This window comes from Rana temporaria, chromosome 1 (assembly GCF_905171775.1).
Source record: "Rana temporaria chromosome 1, aRanTem1.1, whole genome shotgun sequence".
Taxonomy (NCBI): domain Eukaryota; kingdom Metazoa; phylum Chordata; class Amphibia; order Anura; family Ranidae; genus Rana; species Rana temporaria.
Window position 1 is genome coordinate 372,411,352 of NC_053489.1, and position 19,931 is coordinate 372,431,282.

At 40.3% G+C, this 19,931-nt stretch overlaps 1 long non-coding RNA gene across 1 annotated transcript; it reads right to left on the reverse strand.

Moving 5' to 3' along the window:
• Positions 1 to 18,962: 18,962 nt before the first annotated feature.
• Positions 18,963 to 19,601, reverse strand: LOC120924946. The gene is made up of 3 exons (XR_005746481.1): positions 19,559 to 19,601; positions 19,227 to 19,332; positions 18,963 to 19,059 (listed from the first exon to the last, which is right to left on the reverse strand). It is a non-coding gene; the product is annotated as an uncharacterized LOC120924946 (long non-coding RNA).
• Between the last annotated feature and the right edge of the window lie 330 nt (positions 19,602 to 19,931).

Genomic DNA, 19,931 nt, shown 5'->3' on the forward strand with positions numbered 1-19,931 from the left:
AACTGTCGAGGAACGTAAAGTTTGTTGTTGAAGGTATATACACCATCAGGTTGTCTAGTGAGGTCTTTAGGTAAGCAGGAGACATCTCTTGAAAGGGTATGGGTAAGCAACTGCCTGAAAGGAGTAGCGGTTGGGAGGAATGATGGAGAGAGGTGGAATCTCAGTGGTTTGGTCTTCATTCATGCGGGTCAGCGAGTCGGCTTTTATATTTTGTGTACCTGGCCGGTAGGAGATGAAAAAATAAAATCTATCAAAAAATAAGCTCCACCTAACCTGCCGGGCAGATAGAGTCTTACAGGCCTTGAGGTGTTGTAGATTACGATGATCCGTTAGAATGGTTATAGAGTGTGTGGAACCCTCCAATAGATATCTCCAGTTTCCTAATGCATCCTTTATAGCAAGGAGTTCTTTCTCCCCAATGGGGTAGTTCTTGTCGGCTGGTGATAGAGTCCTGGAGTAAAAAGCAACTGGATGCAAAGGTTCAGATAGAGTGGGGCGTTGAGAAAGGATCGCTCCTAAGGCAAAGTGGGAGGCGTCAACCTCTAAAGTGAAATGATACATTGAATTTGGTAGTTGTAGGATGGGAGCGGAAGTGAAACAATGCTTGAGAGAATCAAATGAATTCTGTGCTTCCTTAGACCAGGAAAAAGGTGTTTTAATACTAGTCAAACTAGTTAATGGCTTCACAGTCGATGAAAAGTTCTTGATGAACTTGCGGTAGTAGTTTGAGAATCCTAAAAAATGCTGTAAAGCCTTCCTTGATTTAGGAACTGGCCAGGAAAGAATGCTCTCCACTTTAGATTGATCCATCTGGATGCCTTCAGGGGTAATTTGATAACCAAGAAAGGAGATGCATGTCTGGCTGAAAACACATTTCTCAAGCTTGGCATATAAAGAATGTGTTCTGAGCCTGGCCAAAACCCATCTGACATGTTTGTTGTGTTCTTCCGGGGTGTCAGAATAAATCAAGATATCATCTAAGTAAATTACGACACAAATGTCAAGTAAATCACGAAAAAAAATTCATTGATGAACCACTGGAAAGTAGTGGGTGCATTGCATAGGCCAAATGGCATTACTGTATATTCATAGAGACCATACCGAGTCTTGAATGCAGTTTTCCATTCATCACCTGGACAGATCCTAATCAGATTGTAAGCACCCCTGAGGTCCAACTTTGTGAAAATTTTAGAGGTCTGGAGTCGCTCGATGAGCTCTGGAATGAGGGGTAAGGGATAACGATTTTTTACTGTGATGTTGTTAAGAGATCTGTAGTCGATTATTGGTCGGAGTGAGCCATCTTTATTTTTAACAAAAAACATAGCAGCACTTGCTGTCATCAAGGTAGTCCTTGAGATGGACAAGTTCTGGTTGTGATAGCAGGTAGATACGTGCTGTAGGAATTGAACTGCCTGGAATGAGATCTATAGGGCAGTCATAGATATGATGGGGAGGGAGTATCTCTGCATTGGATTTACTAAATACATCTGCAAAATCATGTAAGTATGTTGGGAGATCAGCATAGTCAGCATCTGCTAATAGGATAGAGTAGATAGGATAACAGGTCTCCTTGCAGTATGTGGAGTCTAGAGATAGAGAATTCCTAGACCACTCAAAACTGGGTTGATGGAGATGTAGCCAAGTTAAACCGAGTACTATTGGGAACAGGGGGGACGGAATGATGTCAAATGATAGAGTTTCAGTATGACCATTCCCACTAGAGACCATTAGAGGAGAAGTTTGAGAGCAGACTGGACCAGAGGAGGAGCTTGAGCCATCAATAAAGGTGACAGACAAAGGAGTTTGCTTAAGCACATAAGGGATTTTATTTGATTCAACAATCCCTGAATCTATGAAGTTGCCACAAGCTCCAGTGTCCACCATAGCGTCAATTGTGGTCCTATCTTGGTCCCACTGTAAAGTAAGAGTGACAAAGATATAGAGGTTAGTGGTACTTTCACGAGGTTTGGGCTTACATATGTTAGAAATGTTACCTTCGGTGTTCCTCTTGAGTAAAGGACAACTGGAAACGATGTGGTCTGGAGCGGAACAGTATAAGCATAGGTTATTTAATCTGCGTTGTTGTTTCTCAGCAGGGGACAAGGGTCCCTTAATAGCGCCAAGCTCCATTGGAACCTCTTTGGGAGGTGATCTAGATCTCCTGAGAGGTGAGGGAGGGTATGTAATGGCACGTTCAGCCTTCCTTTCTCGAAGACGTCGATCAATGGCAACAGAAAGGTGCATCAGATCCTCTAGAGATGTGGGAAGTTCAACACGAGCAATCTCATCCTTCATTGCTTCTGATAGGCCTAATCTAAACTGATTGCGAAGTGCAATATCAGTCCACTGGGTCTCTCGACTCCAGCACTTAAATTCAGAGATATAGTCCTCTACAGGTCTTTTTCCTTGTTTAAGGTTCCTGATTGTATTCTTAGCGGTGAGTTGTTTTTTGGTGTCCTCATAGAGTAAAAACAGTTTCCTATCACCTGTGAAGGGTTCAGGGGGACATACTTTAGGCTCGGGTCGGTCCCTGGGTTGCGCAAAATTTTGGTTGCGAAGGGCGTCATTTTCTAAACGAAGTTCATTCATAGAAGCGGTTAGGGTAACCACCCGTTGTGAAAGTCCAACTAAATGGTTGGCAAGCTCTGCTGGTTCCATTTAACAATTTAAGGTTCCACTATTATGTTAGGACTCTGCTATCTGAAATTACTAACGAGTTTGGATCTCAGCTGCAGAGGCTTCTCAGGTATGATCCACCAGTACACTCTCAATTATATGCTGAAAGTTTGGGGTCAAATCATCACAACCTCTATAGAGAAACAAACAAGTGTTTAACGATGCTTATTCCTTCATAAGCACTGAGTATACCAAAAGTCACTTGATCATGGAAAAGAAATAATATTACTGAGTGGGCCAACGTATAGTATTTAGTAGAACTTGTACACGTGTATACTGGGTTCAGATCAGGATGAGCTACAATATTATGCTCTAATGTAAGATAAGCCTTTAAAGTCCCTTTCAACAAACTGCATAGAAAATAGACATTACAGCATGCTATTATTATGCCTGGATACTTGCGGTTAAGCTGGGAAGGTCTGGTGTATAGCTGAAAGTGGCTTGTTTGAATTCATCCAGTACTGAAGCCAGAGGAGGATGTTGTCCCAGACTGTAGTTGAGGTGGCAAGGTGATTGCAGGAGTGCAGGAGTCTCAGAGGTTCGTTTGGCTGGAGGTATGGTCTCTGGAGTAAAAAGGTACTGCGATGTCCAAAGGTGCCAGGATCCCAAGTGCTTGGAGCTGAGGGCTTGGTTCGAGTTCTCAGGTGGCGGCAGGCGTCCAACAAGAATAGTGGAACACCCTGCCGCCATCTCTGAGGGTTTAAATAGCCAGAGAGCGTGGGATGGAGCCGGGGGACGCCAGGACGCGATTCCGCGTTCCAGCGTGGAGCGCAATCGTCCGCGCACCGGAAGTGACGCGGACGATTCAGAGAACGGAGCCCAGATGCCAGGATTCAATGCAGCACCGCCCATTCTACTAGGAGGAACGATCGAGTCGTTACATTTAGTGTTTTTTTCAGAAAATTTAATCGGTTATAATGAATTCCTATGAAGCAGGTTTACAGTGTGTCATGTGACCTTTACAATGGAGATCATTGAAAAAAAAAATTATCTTTAAAAAAGGGGGAACAAATTGCTCTCACGCCCACAAGATCTACTTGTCATACACAATTTATATATCAAAACGTAGGTATTTTTGTCTGGTTTCAGGCAATGTGATCAGTTTTGTGATAGGCATTTGACTTTTAGTTCCAGGAGCTTCGAAAGGACAAGAGCCCCAAAATCCCTCCCATTGACCGTCATGTTAAAAAGTCTAAAAAATGTTTCTGCAAAACACACAAAGACGCTCTTTTCTAAATTGCTGACATGGCCACATTTTTAAGTTTATCAACATAAATTTCATATCGATGCGTTCACAAGGGCCGTGTCTTTCAAACGGTGAAGTCGATGTATCGATCGCATGTATGGTTGTGGATTTATTAAGGTTTGTTTGAAGGCATATTTCACATATTTGGTAGGTGAATTAAAAGCATTTCCAATGGTATTTTGATTCCCTAAATAGCTCCCTTTACCTCAGTATACCTCATATTCCTCCTCACTGACCTAGGGGGGGAAACCTCTTGAGGGGGGAGGGGCGACCAGGAAGTAAGGACACTCTCTACTTTGCAGATAGAGAAAGGAGCTGTGTGTCCTAAAGATAGTGTAGTGGTTATGGTGAATGGCTTTGGTGCGGGCTCAGCAATTCAGCTGTTCAGCATTCCCACGTGCATTTTCCTCAGGAAATGCATTTTCTAGTTATTCTTAATTTTAATTTTATTCCGTACGTTTTTTGGCTCTGCGTAACTTCTGCATACTTTCAGCTATTGAGACCATTCAACTTTTAAAATGTTCATCTCGTTCAGCTAACAATGGGACTGCTTAAATTTTTTATGTACTATTTATACTTTTTAAAATATTAAGCTTTTAGACACTTTTTTTAACATTGAAGTCAATGAGAACATGCTTTTTACGCCTTAAAATCTCATGTGCTGCCAAATGCTTCTTCTCCTTCATACTTTCACTTACAGACACCAAACAAACTTTAAAACGGTCACAAAATATTCAGCTATCCGAAAATGACTTTTTAGATTGATATCTTTTACGTTTTTTGTGAAAACGCAATTTACGTTTAGCGATTTTTTCAGAAAATGTAATCGGTTATAATGTAATCCTATGGAAGGGATTTAGAGTGTGTCATGTGACCTTTAGAGTGGAGATGATTGAAAAAAAAGTTATCTTTAAAAAAAGGGGAAACAAATTGCTCTCACGCCCACAAGATCTACTTGTCATACACAATTTATATATCAAAACGTAGGTATTTTTGTCTGGTTTCAGGCAATGTGATCAGTTTTGTGATAGGCATTTGACTTTTAGTTCCAGGAGCTTCTAAAGGACAAGAGCCCCAAAATTCCTCCCATTGACTGTAATGTTAAAAAGTCAAAAAAAATTCCCAGCAAAACGCACAAAGACACTCTGTTTTAAATCGCTGACATGCCCACATTTTTAAGTTTATCAACATAAATTTAAACCAATTTGTTCACAAAAGCCTTGTGTTTCAAACGGTGAAGTCGATGTATCGATCGCATGTACGGTTGTGGATTTATTAAGGTTTGTTTGAAGGCTTCAATAACTGATTTTGTGTGTGGATTAAAGCGTTTTTAATGGTATTTTGATTCCCTAAATAGCTTTCTTTACCTCAGTGCAGTCCTCCTCCCTTACCTCATGTGGAGAAAGCCTCTTGAGGGGGAGGGGCGACCAGGCAAGTAAGGACACTCTCTATATTGCAGATAGAGAAAGGAGCTGTGTGATATTAGGCTTTATAAGTACTGAAGGAACACTGCTTGTATGTCCTAAAGATACTGTAGTGGTTATGGTGAATGGCTTTTGTGCGGGCTCAGCAATTCAGCTATTCAGCATTCCCACGCATTTTCCTCAGGAAATGCATTTTCTATTAGTTAGTGGGAATGCTTTAATAAGCATTCCCAGTATTGATATTTAGTGGGAATGATTTAATAAGCATTCCCAGTATTGATATCCGTAAATTTATTATTCTTTTTATTCCGTACGTTTTTTGGCTCTGCGTAACTTCTGCATACTTTCAGCTATTAAAACCATTCAACTTTTAAAATGTTCATCTCGTTCAGCTAACGTGGGGACTTCTTCAAGTTTTTTTGTACTATTCATACTTTTTAAAATATTAAGCTTTTAGACACTTTTTTTTAACATTGAAGTTAAAAAAAGTACGGTTGTGGATTTATTAAGTTTTGTTGAAGGCTTAATTCATGTATTTGGTCTGTGAATTAAAAGCGTTTGTAATGGCATTTCTTTCCCTAAATGACTTTCTTTACCTCAGTGCAATATTCCTCCTCACTGACCTGGGGGGGAGGGGAAACCTCTTGAGGGGGGAGGGGCGACCAGGAAGTCAGGATACTCTCTACTTTGCAGATAGAGAAAGGAGCTGTGTGTCCTAAAGATAGTGTAGTGGTTATGGTGAATGGCTTTGGTGCGGGCTCAGCAATTCAGCATTCCCACTCGCATTTTCCTCAGGGAATGCATTTTCTAGTTTTAATTTTATTATTCCGTACGTTTTTTGGCTCTGCGTAACTTCTGCATACTTTCAGCTATTGAGACCATTCAACTTTTAAAATGTTCGTCTCGTTCAGCTAACGATGAGACTTCTTCAAGTTTTTTTGTACTATTTATCGTTTTTAAAATATTAAGCTTTTAGACACTTTTTTTAACATTGAAGACAATGAGAACATCCTTTTTCCTGCTTCAAAACACACGTTCTGCCAAAAGTTTCAGCTCCTTCATACTTTCACTTACAGACACCAAACAAACTTTAAAGCGGTCACAAAATATTCAGCTATCCAAACATGACTTTTTAGATTGATATCTTTTACGGTTTTTGTGAAAACGCAATTTACGTTTAGTGATTTTTTTATCGGTTATAATGTAATCCTATGGAGCAGGTTTAGAGTGTGTCATGTGACCTTTAGAGTGGAGATCATCCACAAAAAATATTATCTTTAAAAAAAGGGGGAACAAATTGCTGTCACGCCCACAAGATCTACTTGTCATACACAATTTATATATCAAAACGTAGGTATGCTTGTCTGGTTTCAGGCAATGTGATCAGTTTTGTGATACGTATTTTAGTTTTAGTTCCTGGAGCTTCTAAAGGACAACAGCCTGAAATCTTCTCTCATAGACTCTCATGTTAAAAAGTCTAAAAAATGTTTCTGCAAAACACACAACGACGCTCTTTTCTAAATCGCTGACATGGCCACATTTTTAAGTTTATCAACATAAATTTCATATCGATGCGTTCACAAGGGCCGTGTCTTTCAAACGGTGAAGTCGCTGTATCGATCGCATATACGGTTGTGGATTTATTAACTTTTGTTTGAAGGCGTAATTCATGTATTTGGTCTGTGAATTAAAAGGCGTTTGTAATGGTATTTCTTTCCATAAATAGCTTTCCTTACCTCAGGGCAATATTCCTCCTCACTGACCTGGGGGAGGGGGGGAAACCTCTTGAGGGGGGAGGGGCGACCAGGAAGTCAGGATACTCTCTACTTTGCAGATAGAGAAAGGAGCTGTGTGTCCTAAAGATAGTGTAGTGGTTATGGTGAATGGCTTTGGTGCGGGCTCAGCAATTCAGCATTCCCACTCGCATTTTCCCTTAGGGAATGCATTTTCTAGTTATTAGTGGGAATGCTTTAATAAGCATTCCCAGTATTGATATTCGTTTTTTATTATTCTTAATTTTAATTTCAATTTTATTATTCCGTACGTTTTTTGGCTCTGCGTAACTTTTGCATACTTTCAGCTATTGAGACCATTCAACTTTTAAAATGTTCATCTCGTTTAGCTAACGATGGGACTTCTTCAAGTTTTTTTCTACTATTTATACTTTTTAAAATATTAAGCTTTTAGACACTTTTTTTAACATTGAAGTCAATGAGAACATCCTTTTTCCCTTTGAAATCACATGCCCTGCCAAAAGTTTCAGCTCCTTCATACTTTCACTTACAGACACCAAACAAACTTTAAAGCGGTCACAAAATATTCAGGTATCCGGCTATGACTTTTCAGATTGATATCTTTTACGGTTTTTGTGAAAACGCAATTTACGTTAAGCGATTTTTTCAGAAAATTTAATCGGTTATAATTTAATCCTATGGAAGGGATTTAGAGTGTGTCATGTGACCTTTAGAGTGGAGATGATTGAAAAAAAAGTTATCTTTAAAAAAAGGGGAAACAAATTGCTCTCACGCCCATAAGATCTACTTGTCATACACAATTTATATATCAAAACGTAGGTATGTTTGTCTGGTTTCAGGCAATGTTATCAGTTTTGTGATACGTATTTTATTTTTAGTTCCAGGAGCTTCTAAAGGACAAGAGCGACAAAACCACTCTCATTGACACTCATGTTAAAAAGACTTTAAAATGTTTCTGCAAAACACACAAAGACGCTCTTTTCTAAATCGCTGACATGCCCACATTTTTAAGTTTATCAACATAAATTTTATACCGATTTGTTCACAAAAGCCTTGTGTTTCAAACGGTGAAGTCGCTGTATCGATTGCATGTACGGTTGTGGATTTATTACGTTTTGTTTGAAGGCTTCAATAACTGATTTTGTGTGTGGATGAAAGCGTTTCTAATGGTATTTTGATTCCCTAAATAGCTTTCCTTACCTCAGTGCAGTCCTCCTCCCTCACCTCATGTGGAGAAAGCCTCTTGAGGGGGAGGGGCGACCAGGCAAGTCAGGACACTCTCTATATTGCAGATAGAGAAAGGAGCTGTGTGATATTAGGCTTTATAAGTACTGAAGAAACACTGCTTGTATGTCCTAAAGATACTGTAGTGGTTATGGTGAATGGCTTTTGTGCGGGCTCAGCAATTCAGCTATTCAGCATTCCCACTCGCATTTTCCTCAGGAAATGCATTGTCTAGTTATTATTTTTCTCCTTTATTATTCCGCACGTTTTTTGGCTCTGCGTAACTTCTGCATACTTTCAGCTATTGAGACCATTCAACTATTAAAATGTTCGTCTCATTCAGCTAACGATGGGACTTCTTCAAGTTTTTTTCTACTATTTATACTTTTTAAAATATTAAGCTTTTAGACACTTTTTTTTAACATTGAAGTCAATGAGAACATCCTTTTTCCCTTTGAAATCACATGCCCTGCCAAAAGTTTCAGCTCCTTCATACTTTCACTTACAGACACCAAACAAACTTTAAAGCGGTCACAAAATATTCAGGTATCCGGCTATGACTTTTCAGATTGATATCTTTTACGGTTTTTGTGAAAACGCAATTTACGTTTAGCGATTTTTTCAGAAAATGTAATCGGTTATAATGTAATCCTATGGAAGGGATTTAGAGTGTGTCATGTGACCTTTAGAGTGGAGATGATTGAAAAAAAAGTTATCTTTAAAAAAAGGGGAAACAAATTGCTCTCACGCCCACAAGATCTACTTGTCATACACAATTTATATATCAAAACGTAGGTATGTTTGTCTGGTTTCAGGCAATGTTATCAGTTTTGTGATACGTATTTTATTTTTAGTTCCAGGAGCTTCTAAAGGACAAGAGCGACAAAACCACTCTCATTGACACTCATGTTAAAAAGACTTTAAAATGTTTCTGCAAAACACACAAAGACGCTCTTTTCTAAATCGCTGACATGCCCACATTTTTAAGTTTATCAACATAAATTTTATACCGATTTGTTCACAAAAGCCTTGTGTTTCAAACGGTGAAGTCGCTGTATCGATCGCATGTACGGTTGTGGATTTATTACGTTTTGTTTGAAGGCTTCGATAACTGATTTTGTGTGTGGATGAAAGCGTTTCTAATGGTATTTTGATTCCCTAAATAGCTTTCCTTACCTCAGTGCAGTCCTCCTCCCCCACCTCATGTGGAGAAAGCCTCTTGAGGGGGGAGGGGCGACCAGGCAAGTCAGGACACTCTCTATATTGCAGATAGAGAAAGGAGCTGTGTGATATTAGGCTTTATAAGTACTGAAGAAACACTGCTTGTATGTCCTAAAGATACTGTAGTGGTTATGGTGAATGGCTTTTGTGCGGGCTCAGCAATTCAGCTATTCAGCATTCCCACTCGCATTTTCCTCAGGAAATGCATTGTCTAGTTAGTGGGAATGCTTAATAAGCATTCCCAGTATTGATATTCGTTTTTTATTAGTGGGAATGCTTAATAAGCATTCCCAGTATTGATATTCGTTTTTTAGTATTATTTTTCTCCTTTATTATTCCGTACGTTTTTTGGCTCTGCGTAACTTCTGCATACTTTCAGCTATTGAGACCATTCAACTATTAAAATGTTCGTCTCGTTCAGCTAACGATGGGACTTCTTCAAGTTTTTTTGTACTATTTATACTTTTTAAAATATTAAGCTTTTAGACACTTTTTTTTAACATTGAAGTCAATGAGAACATCCTTTTTCCCTTTGAAATCACATGCCCTGCCAAAAGTTTCAGCTCCTTCATACTTTCACTTACAGACACCAAACAAACTTTAAAGCAGTCACAAAATATTCAGGTATCCGGCTATGACTTTTCAGATTGATATCTTTTACGTTTTTTGTGAAAACGCAATTTACGTTTAGCGATTTTTTCAGAAAATGCAATCGGTTATAATGTAATCCTATGGAAGGGATTTAGAGTGTGTCATGTGACCTTTAGAGTGGAGATGATTGAAAAAAAAGTTATCTTTAAAAAAAGGGGAAACAAATTGCTCTCACGCCCACAAGATCTACTTGTCATACACAATTTATATATCAAAACGTAGGTATGTTTGTCTGGTTTCAGGCAATGTTATCAGTTTTGTGATACGTATTTTATTTTTAGTTCCAGGAGCTTCTAAAGGACAAGAGCGACAAAACCACTCTCATTGACACTCATGTTAAAAAGACTTTAAAATGTTTCTGCAAAACACACAAAGACGCTCTTTTCTAAATCGCTGACATGCCCACATTTTTAAGTTTATCAACATAAATTTTATACCGATTTGTTCACAAAAGCCTTGTGTTTCAAACGGTGAAGTCGCTGTATCAATCGCATGTACGGTTGTGGATTTATTACGTTTTGTTTGAAGGCTTCAATAACTGATTTTGTGTGTGGATGAAAGCATTTCTAATGGTATTTTGATTCCCTAAATAGCTTTCCTTACCTCAGTGCAGTCCTCCTCCCCCACCTCATGTGGAGAAAGCCTCTTGAGGGGGAGGGGCGACCAGGCAAGTCAGGACACTCTCTATATTGCAGATAGAGAAAGGAGCTGTGTGATATTAGGCTTTATAAGTACTGAAGAAACACTGCTTGTATGTCCTAAAGATACTGTAGTGGTTATGGTGAATGGCTTTTGTGCGGGCTCAGCAATTCAGCTATTCAGCATTCCCACTCGCATTTTCCTCAGGAAATGCATTGTCTAGTTATTATTTTTCTCCTTTATTATTCCGTACGTTTTTTGGCTCTGCGTAACTTCTGCATACTTTCAGCTATTGAGACCATTCAACTATTAAAATGTTCGTCTCATTCAGCTAACGATGGGACTTCTTCAAGTTTTTTTCTACTATTTATACTTTTTAAAATATTAAGCTTTTAGACACTTTTTTTTAACATTGAAGTCAATGAGAACATCCTTTTTCCCTTTGAAATCACATGCCCTGCCAAAAGTTTCAGCTCCTTCATACTTTCACTTACAGACACCAAACAAACTTTAAAGCGGTCACAAAATATTCAGGTATCCGGCTATGACTTTTCAGATTGATATCTTTTACGGTTTTTGTGAAAACGCAATTTACGTTTAGCGATTTTTTCAGAAAATGTAATCGGTTATAATGTAATCCTATGGAAGGGATTTAGAGTGTGTCATGTGACCTTTAGAGTGGAGATGATTGAAAAAAAAGTTATCGAGGCAGGTGGGCGGAGCCTAGTGGGTCGGTCATGCCTGACTAGAGCTCCGCACCGTGACTGGAAAAGACCCGCAAATAACGGAGGAACGGAGCGGGTGAGAGCCGGGAAAACCGCAGGAAAGGCTAACTGAAGGGTGAGAGAACATTTTGACACCAAAATGGTGTTAAACGGCACAAAAGGCAGAGGGAAAGCACATAGCAGCAGCGGCGCTCAGCATCCTAAGAGCACTGCTCTGAAAAAGGCCCCAGTCTCCTCAGATGCCCTCACCTCAGGAAAATCTAAATCCACCTCAGCTAAAGCATCTAAACAGATGGCTTCCCTGAGGAGCACCGCCACAGACAGTGAGGAGGAGGATGTAGCGCAGGATGGTACCTCACAAATAACTCAAGGGACAGCGGTCCCTAACAGCATAATGAGACAATTTGAGAAAATGCTTCACAAGGCACTGCAGAATACCTCAGATCAGATTACAACTAAGCTCACTAAAGAAATCAGAGAGCTTGGTAATTGCACGGATGCTCTTGAGTCTAAAGTGGACGAAATAGAAATTTTTACTCAGGACTGCATATCTGAAATTGAAAATCTTAAGGAGGAGAACTTAACACTGCAGAGTAAGTTGGAGAAATTTGAGAACCGCGCCAGGAGGTCTAATTTAAGATTTAGAGGTATACCTGAATCCATCATTGATCTGAATGGCACAATGTTAGCGCTGTGCCAGGAAATATTGCCTGGGATACCAGCTGACAGGCTGGAAATGGACAGAGTCCACCGCGCTTTAACTCAGAGGAAAGCTGATGGTCCCCCGAGGGACATCATAGCTAAATTTCACTTCTATAAGACTAAAGAGCTAATCCTTCAGAACACCAGGGAGAAAAACAAGCTCTCTTTTCAGGGACACGACTACCAAATCTTTGCGGACATATCGCAACTCACAATCAATAAGAGAAGAGCAATGAGACCCCTATTACAGGAATTGCAGCAACGCCACATTAGGTACCAATGGGGCTTCCCCTTCTCCCTGCGCTTTACTTATCAAGGCACGAAAATTGTGTGCAGGACCCCAGAACAGCTTCACCAAGCACTGATTGACTTTAAAATAATAGAGACCCCACCGACAACGACAGCTGCACGAAGAAGATCGGCATCTAACTCCCCACGCAATAGCTCACCGCAACAAAACCAGGGCAACGGTATTCAACAGCTGCATAAGCGTGGCAGATTCGTGGAACAACAGCAGGATCAAGAAGACACGATGGACTGATACCTAAGAGCTTATGCATTTACTTACCTCATGGCACACCGACTTGAATCCTTTCTGCAGATGTACCATTTGAATAGAGTAGCAGCTCTGGACTCTGTCATTTAAATGTATTTACTTTCTCTCTCTTTCTTTCTCTCTTCTCTTTCCACATATCACATATATGCCATAAGATCTAAGGCCATACATGTCGCCATCAAAAGCAATAGATGCTCCTAATCCCTTCAATGTAGGTCTATCTCACTGCTTCTCCCCTTCAGAGGGCTAGTAAGCATAGTATACAGATTGAATCCCACCTTACATATCTCTTTTCTCACTTTCCTCTTACTTTATCTAATTTTCCTCAGAGCTTCCTATATCAACTATCATCCAGTCCACTATTACCATTAGTCAACTACCCTCTGTGTTGCCTGGGATCAGACAGTCCCACGATAACCCTTAATATTAAGCAGAATGGAGGGATCCCCATAGCGTTTAATGCCCACAAGGAAGAATGTCACAGCATCCACTCCCCCTCCTTCCTAAAAGCTGGACATCTTCCCCTGACAGGTTATCTCACCTAGCTAACTACTTGTATATATTTATAGTTCTTTATACATAGTATCCTCTCGGGATACTTGCAAAAATGTTTTAGGCAGCGGGTCTCCAGGGCACGGAACCCACTTGCGCCACCATTGGTTCCCCTCTGGTCTCCGCAACCACCTGCGAGGATCAGACGTGGACCCCCTTTTCCCCTGATCGGGTTCTCCCTCCCCAATCACGGGCCAGATTTGTTTGCACGTTGTTTGTTGATTTGTGCATTGTTTTGTTCATTTATAACGTTTTGTCTTTTTCTTTGAAGGCTATCGTTCTCAGTTACCCCCCCCCCTTCCTCCCCCTCCCCAGTCTGCGGGGCTCAGTTCGGGATGTCGATGCGCAGGACACCAAGGTAAGAAGCACATGATGGTTAGGCTACCATGGCTCCCCTAAATGTATTAACCTTGAACGTGCAGGGCTTAAACATACCGCAGAAACGAGTTAAAGCTTTCAGATACTTCCAAACCAAGAAAGCGCACATTTTATGTTTACAGGAGACACATTTCACCCCTAATACGACCCCTAAGTTCTTCCACGCCTCCTACCCACAGGTTTACACTGCATCAGCCCAATCCAAAAAAAGAGGTACCCTTATAGCATTTCACAGATCTACGCCATTCACTATTAAATCAGAAATCATAGACCCCGAGGGCCGATATCTCATCCTAACTGGTCATTTATTGGACAACGCAATAACAGTAGTCTCATACTATGCACCTAATTTAAATCCCCTACCATTTATGTCGCATCTCCTGCAAGTAGTAAACGCACATAAATTTGGGTCAATCTTCATCTGTGGAGACTCTAATCAAGTTCTCCTCCCTTTTCTTGACAAAACGCCCTTTTCCCCGTCCCACCAGAATAAATGGAACCTTTCCAGCCTACTGGCAAAATATAATTTAGCGGATTCATGGAGGGAAACAAACCCCACCAAACGTGGTTATACCTATTACTCGAACCCCCATAAATCGTCTAGCCGCATAGACCATATATTTCTGTCGATTGGCATGCTGCCAGAAGTCCTGGACTCAAGCATCATTCCAATTCCGTGGTCCGACCATAATGCAGTCCTCACTGTCCTATCCTCTATGATCCCCAAAAAACAAGACCCGACATGGTATTTACCTGACATTATTCTTAAACATCCCTCCTATAGGACAATAATAGAACAAGATTTAGACGAGTATATAACACTTAATACATCACCCGATGTCTCCTCGCTTACGCTCTGGGAGGCACACAAACCAGTGCTACGGGGGAAAATACAAAGGCAAATGGGGATCCTTAAAAGGGAGCGGAAACAATTATTCCACAAATTAGAGAAAGAACATGAGACAGCCTTCATGGCCTTCCAACACAGTCACACACCCGTGACAAAAGCCCGGCTGGACAAAGCACGAACGGAATTAGACCTATTTCTTACGGACACGGCTGATAAGATGATACTTAGGCGCAAACACTCTTTCTATAATAAAGCCAATAAATCAGGCACTCTTCTTGCGAGATCGCTCAATTCCATCAATAAAAACTATAAACCGATACATCTTAAAACAACAAATGGCAACTTCTCTAGTAACCCAGTCAAAATTGTGCAAAAATTTAGCACACATCTTAAAAAACTGTACACAGAATCAAACTCTTTTAGCGAAAGGGAAGCGGATGCCTTTTTTACCAATTTGCAATTGCCTCGACTAAATGAATCACACAAAAATGTGTTGGATGCACCAATCACGCAAGAAGATGTCATGTGCGCCATTAAAGAGCTAAAATTAAATAAACGTCCGGGCCCGGATGGATTCACCGCGAGATACTATAGAACGTTTAGTAATCAACTTTCCCCAATGATGGTGGTGGCCTTCAATGATTTATTGAGCCAGAAATCCTTTAGGCAGGAGTCCCTCACAGCCACTATCTGCATGATACCCAAGCCACACTCTGACTCAACCCTATGTGACAACTACCGTCCGATATCCATGCTAAAAACAGACGTGAAGTTACTCGGTAAAATATTGGCCAATAGGCTAAACAAAACAATAGGATCCTTGATTCACCGGGACCAAGTAGGCTTCATGCCCAGCAGGCAAGCAGGCGATAACATCAGGAGAGCAAGCCTGTTGGCATGTATAGCTAAAAAAAGGAAGATCCCTGCCTGTTTTCTCTCTTTGGATGTCAGACAGGCATTTGACTCAGTCTCATGGGCGTATATGGAATTTGCACTGAAAAAATGGGGCTTCGGCCCCAACTTTATAAGCTGGGTTCTGCAACTTTATCGAAACCCGAAAGCATATGTGAAATATGCAGGCTACAAGTCGGAAATGTTTGATATCCAAAGGGGGACCAGACAGGGTTGCCCGTTATCCCCGTTACTGTTTGCCCTTCTGATTGAGCCCCTAGCCCAAAAGATAAGACTTGACCCCAAGGTGCTTGGTATTGAATTAGGGGGAGTAAAGCATAAGTTATGCCTTTACGCTGATGATATTTTGTTGTTTCTTTCCTCTCCTCAAGTCTCGGGGCCCAACTTACTCCCAATCCTACATCAATTCGCGTCAATCTCTGGTTTGGCAATAAATCCCAAAAAATGCCTAGCACTCAACATCTCCCTTTCTCATACAGAACTATCGGCCGCCAAAGTGGGCCTCCCATTCGAATGGCCAGTCAAAAGCATCCCGTACCTGGGAGTACACTTGACCGCTGACGTCTCAAATCTTTATAGCTGTAATTATCCAGCTCTCCTGAAGCAGCTGACAAACTTAATGAAATCCTGGACACAACTCCCTCTTTCTTGGTTTGGAAGAGTCTCAGCCATAAAAATGACCATTTTACCCAAACTCCTGTACCTCTTTAGAGTGCTTCCTATACCAGTACCTGCACATTTCCTGCGGATTGTCCAAAGACGAGTTTCCTCCTTTGTCTGGGGGCCCTCCAAACCTAGGATCAAACCACAAATCTTACACCTCCCAAAGACAGCCGGGGGGCTTGGTTTCCCCAATTTTGCAAAATACTATCAAGCCGCGCAATTAGCTATTCTGACTAAATATCACGCCAAGCAAGAAGCACCGATCTGGGTGTCAATTGAAGCAATAGAAAGTGATCCCATCTCAACCTCGAATTTGTTATGGGTCACCCCAAAACAACGGAAACACATAAATAATCCCATCACAAAACACACATTATCCCTATGGGACAAAGTAAAAAATAAACATCTCCTGATGTCCCCTTTAACCCCCCTGCTGTCTTTCATCAAAAACCCTGCTTTTTACCCAGCCTGGGTCTCCCCTAAATCCTTTACAGAATGGGTGGATCGAGATTGTACACAGAAATATAGGTTCTTCGACTCGACAACAATAATCCCCTTCCCATCCTTGAACAAATTGTATGGAATACCCCCCAAGGAAATCTTTCGATATCTACAGATAAAGAATTTCTTCCAACCCACAGCATGTACGACAATAGTCAACAACCGACTATCTGCTTTTGAAACCATATGCAATAATGACCCGCACGCTAGAAAAGTTATATCCACATTGTACCTCCTTCTGCTCTCGAACTCTAGCAATAACAAAATACCATATGTCCATAAATGGGAAGAAGATTTGGGAGAGGAGCTGAGTTCGGAGGAATGGGGTCAAATATGGAACAATACCAAAACAATGTCGATTAACGTTCTAGCGGCAGAAACAAACTTTAAGGTACTTTCCAGGTGGTACTTGGTCCCTTCTAGGGTAGCCAAATTCTCGAGTAACTACTCAGAATTATGCTTCAGAGATTGCGCAAATAGGGGGACTTACTTTCATACCTGGTGGTTGTGCCCGATAGTTCAGAAATTCTGGTCAGAGATATTTAAAATAATTAATGTACTCACGAATAAAACGATCCCCATGGACCCAAAAACGGCCTTACTTAACCTAAAACCGGTTAATGTCCCGCACGTTCACTTTACTTTGACAAACCAGCTTCTAACGGCAGCTAAACAGACTATAGCGAAAGCCTGGAAATCTCCAAACTTACACTTGAATGAAGTTATTAACAGAATGAACGTTGCTATGGTATATGCCAAGATGTCTGCTATTGAAGCTGACACAATCACCAGATTTGAAAGCGTATGGAAGCCCTGGCTGGATTATGTAACACAAAACACATTTAATGGAGAAGTACTCAAGCCATGGTAGCCCAGTCATCTAGTTGGTGTCCGGCTCATTGATATGCACAAGGTTGGTAGACTCCTGTTCTGACCCCGCAGACCCCTCTTTCCCCCCCCCCCCCCCTTTTTTTTCTTTTCTCTTCCTTTTTACTTCCTTTTTCCATTTCCCTCACATCTTCTTCTACTCACTCAAGACCGATTTTCTTTCTTTTTTTTCCTTAAGCACCCATCTTTACCATACTAATTAGATGTATAAGGATAGTCATGAAGTAACTTAGTAAATTTGTAGTCACGCGCTACTCAGGAAGCCTTAGAAGAAGCAAAGTATGCTATAGATCCTAGGGCCAGTAGCACTTAGCCACAATTCCTGGACTGTTTTTAGTTTTTAGTATAGACAGGTTTAACACCTCTATGCTCCTGATTATCATTTTGTTTAATTCTTATGCCATAAGTGGAGGGAAAGGCTAATTATAGGGCCACCTCTATCGAATTTACTTACGTTATTATTTGTACACAGGCTAGATATGGAAATACTTTCTGTTCAATACCATTTAATTTTATTATTACTGTTCCCAAATGTACACTTGTCTTTAATACTGTTCAATAAAGATATATTGACAAGGAAAAAAAAGTTATCTTTAAAAAAAGGGGGAACAAATTGCTCTCACGCCCACAAGATCTACTTGTCATACACAATTTATATATCAAAACGTAGGTATGTTTGTCTGGTTTCAGGCAATGTTATCAGTTTTGTGATACGTATTTTATTTTTAGTTCCAGGAGCTTCTAAAGGACAAGAGGGACAAATAAACTCTCATTGACACTCATGTTAAAAAGACTTTAAAATGTTTCTGCAAAACACACAAAGACGCTCTTTTCTAAATCGCTGACATGCCCACATTTTTAAGTTCATCAACATAAATTTCATATCAATGCGTTCACAAGGGCCGTGTCTTTCAAACGGTGAAGTCGCTGTATCGATCGCATGTACGGTTGTGGATTTATTACGTTTTGGTTGAAGGCTTCGATAACTGATTTTGTGTGTGGATGAAAGCGTTTCTAATAGTATTTTGATTCCCTAAATAGCTTTCCTTACCTCAGTGCAGTCCTCCTCCCCCACCTCATGTGGAGAAAGCCTCTTGAGGGGGGAGGGGCGACCAGGCAAGTCAGGACACTCTCTATATTGCAGATAGAGAAAGGAGCTGTGTGATATTAGGCTTTATAAGTACTGAAGGAACACTGCTTGTATGTCCTAAAGATACTGTAGTGGTTATAGAACAGTACCCCTTCAAGAAGAGTGGGCAAAATCGGACTTTGAGGCTCGTGGAAGTATAACAAATATATATTTTATTACATAAATTTACAAAATGTACACTAACAATGGTATAATGGAATGCAACTGATAACAATCACAATACAACCATTCAGAACAAGAGAATAGTGAAAGAATCCTATTGAAGTCGCCTACGCGTTTCACCGTGGGGCTTCTTCAGGGCGAAATGAACAGGATTATTGCTACTATGTAGCCATGATTTTCACAATCTGTGAATAGTACACATCATATTAGTACAGCATAAAACATGATAATGATGATATTTACATAAAAGAAAAAATTCCTAAAACATATATCTTTATCAGTTGATTAAAACCAGCGAAAAAACACACAAATTTTTGCAATACATATGGGTTACAACATGTGGCTACATCACCTGATACACAGCGGTGGATATGATCATCCAGGAAGATTCCAATGATAGATGAAATATATACCGATGGTAGTAGATAGTACAAAAAATATGTTTAGAGATCGATGATCTGATAAAGAGGGGGAGGAAAAAAGCAATAAGCGCATATTTACGCTAACAATATATGTCTATGTGTATAACCTTAAGCATTATAATATACGCCTATATATATATATGTCTACATGCGTATATATGTCCATGGAGAAAAAAGAGAAGTAAAGAAAATAAATTGCAAAGTCTTACATCCTATAATATATAATAGGGCAACAAGTAAACCATGTTGATTGGAAACATACCGCAGGTCCAGGCCAAATATGTCAATAATGACATGAGCAAATATGATGTGTACTATTCACAGATTGTGAAAATCATGGCTACATAGTAGCAATAATCCTGTTCATTTCGTCCTGAAGAAGCCCCACGGTGAAACGCGTAGGCGACTTCAATAGGATTCTTTCACTATTCTCTTGTTCTGAATGGTTGTATTGTGATTGTTATCAGTTGCATTCCATTATACCATTGTTAGTGTACATTTTGTAAATTTATGTAATAAAATATATATTTTTTATACTTCCACGAGTCTCAAAGTCCGATTTTGCCCACTCTTCTTGAAGGGGTACTGTTCTATATTCTTATCATTACGGATGCGGCCAATGTGAGTGCTTTCCT